The sequence below is a fragment of the Desmodus rotundus genome, chromosome 5 (assembly GCF_022682495.2).
Source record: "Desmodus rotundus isolate HL8 chromosome 5, HLdesRot8A.1, whole genome shotgun sequence".
NCBI lineage: Eukaryota > Metazoa > Chordata > Mammalia > Chiroptera > Phyllostomidae > Desmodus > Desmodus rotundus.
In genome coordinates this window covers 162061787-162065358 of record NC_071391.1, presented here as the reverse complement: position 1 = coordinate 162065358, position 3572 = coordinate 162061787, and positions in this window count along the sequence as shown.

The window sequence follows — 3572 nt, the reverse complement described above, 5'->3', positions numbered from 1 at the left end:
TGAAAATCTTACAAAAATAACAAATGAATAAGTTATTGAAAAACATTGGAACATGTTCTTTCTCAGTGTAACTCTTGAGTTCTCTTCCTGCAGCTATTGCTCTTAGTCATCTTCATTTTTTTAAGGTATTTATTTGGAGTCTGTTGCTTCTGGCTTTTCCCAAGACAGCATCTGAGTACCGCCTACCCCCTAAGCCTTCAGCCTGGGCCTGTGCTGTCTCTCAGATCCCCCCATACCGCCTCCCAGAACCACCCACATCCCCACCTCAGCCCCCTACTTGAAGCTTGTCAGAACCCCTAGCCTCAGACCACTGTGAACTGACCTTCAAGCCTGCCCGTGGACTATCAGTGGGTCTTATTCCTCTGATCCAGTGTTCCTGACAGCTTATATTGGTTGATCCCTGTAGTTTACAGAGGGTTGCCAGATTTAGCAAATAATAATACAGATGCCCAGTTAAGTTCGGGTTTCAGATAAATAAATACTTTTTAGCATATCCATGTCCTGGTGGTACTAGTGACTTCACCTTGGGGAAAGAAGCAGAGTGGGAATCACACCTCCATTCTATAGAGCAGGGAACGGAGACCCACGACGGGGAAGGATGCTGTTTGGGATCACACAGCGAGGCAGTGATATTGCGGGGATTCGAACCGGGGTGGGCTGACCTCGAAGCCCAGGCTTTGCCATGGCCCGGTGCCCCCTCTATTAAATGTAACAGTGTATCTACGCCGCTTGACAGTTTTCAAAACACTTTCAGGTGCATGATCTTAATTAGTCTTCACAGGAACCCGTCGAGATAGGCTGCACATCCATTTGTTCGAAGACACTGCTTTTCTTTTTTAACACTTAACCTCTCTGAGTTCAGGATGTATTTTGCTGTCGGTAGTGTGTCGGTCTAACTGGCAGATTTTTTTTTTTTCCCAGAAGAGCAGAAAATAATGGCATCTTAGATTCCAGTCAATGAAACATGGTTATGTATTTTCTGCAGCTGAAGAAAGAGGCCCAGGGAGATCTGGTCTCTAGAATAAGGTGGCAGACACTATAATTAAACCTGTCTTCCTGACCTTCTCCTCCCCTCATGTTGAAAGGAAATGACACAAACTTTGTCCCCAAGACACACAATGGAACCGGGGTGGGTTTAGGGAAAGGCTGCCAGATATCAGATTTCTCAAGGAGGGTGGAGTCCTGCGCTCCCTTTCCCTAAGTTTCTGTGTATGTCTAGAACTTAAAGACTGGGCATTTAAATGAAGGATCTGGCAAGGGATGGCTTCCCCACTTTTGTCTAAATCTTCCAGAGGAACAGCACAGAAGAAACTACAGCTAGCTGCCTGTAAGGCAAGTGGAAGATTCGAAGAAGTGGGAGACAGAAGCACGCCTTGGGAAAGCCATCCCGGGCCTGGCCTGCCAGCTGGAGGGCGCTCCCCAAGATGCACGGGCTGCCGGCCCAAGCCTGGTCCTGGCCCAAACGCTGCGTGACTCAGGGAGCGTTCTGCCACCACTTCCTCTCTCGGAGCCTTGCTCTGCAGTCTAGACTGAGCTGGAGGCGATCATTCTTGGTACAGGGCCCACATTTCCCAGCTTGCATTCACAGAACCTCATTCCAAGTGTTGTATTCCTGGGCTCAAAACAGCTAATATCAGGAGGGAATCTTCATTAGGGAAGAGAAACACATTTTTCAGGAAAAAGAGGAGGAGGAGGAGGAAGAGGAGAAGGAGGAAGACAATGCTGCCCTGACTGCAAACAGACAGGTCTGAGATGGAATTGATTTACACTTTCAGAGCTTAAGAAGCAAAAGACATCTGCCAGAAAGATGATCACTTCAGAAGAGAGAATGTGAAGGTTCTAGAATTAAAGGCATTCAATGTGGTCTTTCTTTTAAAGAAAAAGAACTTAGAAGAACTTGGAAGTTTGTACAGATTTAAGGTATACCACAGTGACTATAGTTAACAGTGCTGTATTATGTACTTGGAAGCTGTGAAGAGAGTAGATGCTAAAAGTCCTCACCTGTCACCGGAAATGGGAACTGTGTGACCAATGGAGGTGTTAACTTTTGTGGTAGCCATTGCCCACTGTGTACACGTATCAAATCATTGTGCTGTATGCCTTAAAGTTACCTAAGGCCATCTGCCAATAGTAGTTCAGTAAAGCTGGGGTAGGAGAGCTTATTCCAGATCAGAAGCCTGTTTCCAGATTGCCCTCTATGTTGGTAACAGGCAGATGCATTACGCTTGCGCAGGCCCCTCAGTAATAAATCACGTCACCTAAGCTCACCTCAAGCTTACTGGTCAATGCTAATGTTCTCCTTTGAGAGACAAAGGGACAGAGGCTCACAGTCGTCAGTGACCCTGCTCAAGTTGGCAGACTGTTTATGGTGAAGTTGGCAGCAGAGCCCAGGTCTTGTAACTCCAAGGGCTGTGGGCTGTGTTTTGTTTATGCCTTGCACCCATAGCTACGAGCACCTCAGGAAATAAGAGAAAGAGATCAAGTTTTGTTGGGTGACCTTGGGAGAAAGGGAGGGTTAGGTAGAGTGAAATGAGAGTGACAGAGCCTGGAAGGGGCTTAAGAATTTGCCCTGTGTCCTGTAGCTGTTGACCTGATGGAGTGTTTAGAATGTATATGGACAGGAAAGGGAGAGGTCAGCTTCGGGAAAGCCATCTCAGGGACAGCTGGAGGCTTCATGTAAGAACATAAAGGCTTAGTTAGACTAGGGAAGAGGTTCTGGAATAAAAGACATTTGATAGTGAATCAGAGGGTTAGGAAGAGGATTATTAGCAAGATTCCTCCAAGAATCTCGATGCAGAAAAGGTGTTTTCTTTTTTCGTTTGTTTAATAGCATTCTGCTTCCTGCAATGTAGCCCAAGTCGCACAAACTGGTGCAATGGAAAAAGAAAGATGTTTAGGGTCACACACAACTGGGCTGAGCCCAGGCTACCCCGCTTACTGATACTTGACCTGAGACAAGTCATCCAGGCATCCTGATGATCGGGTTCTCCATCTGTGAAATAGTGGCGGTAGTGCCTCTCTGAGACGGCTTCCAGGGTCACGGGCACATCGCCCAACAGTTCTCTCTGTCCTTGGGCTCCTGAATCGGGCACTGGTTCTGTTACAGCCCCTCACACTGTCGTTTAGTTTTTTCACCTGTCACCCCTTTTTGTCTCTTGGCTCCTTGGCATCAGTGTCTGGCAAAGAACAACTCTCAAAGTGGAATGTTAGGAATGAGGATGCAGAAAAGATGGGAAAGAAAGGATTTAGTTTAGCAAACTCTAGAAACCTAGAGTGCTCCCCACCGCTCCCCCCTCCCACCCTTTACTCTAAGGCTGTTAACCTTTTCTCCCCTTCCAACCTCCAAGCCCTGGTCACAACCCTGGCCTCCAGCCTGCATGCACGTGAAGTTTAATGGGAAAGACTTCAGGATAAATTGGAAAGTATCTTTTCACAGGCAAGTAATGTGTTTACAATAATTAAACGTTGGTGGTTTTCAGTTGACAATGGTCTTTCACTTTCCTGGTCATCTCTCTGGAGTCTAGCAATAACCCGCTATGATGAGAGAAGAGCACCTTTTCACTGTACAGATC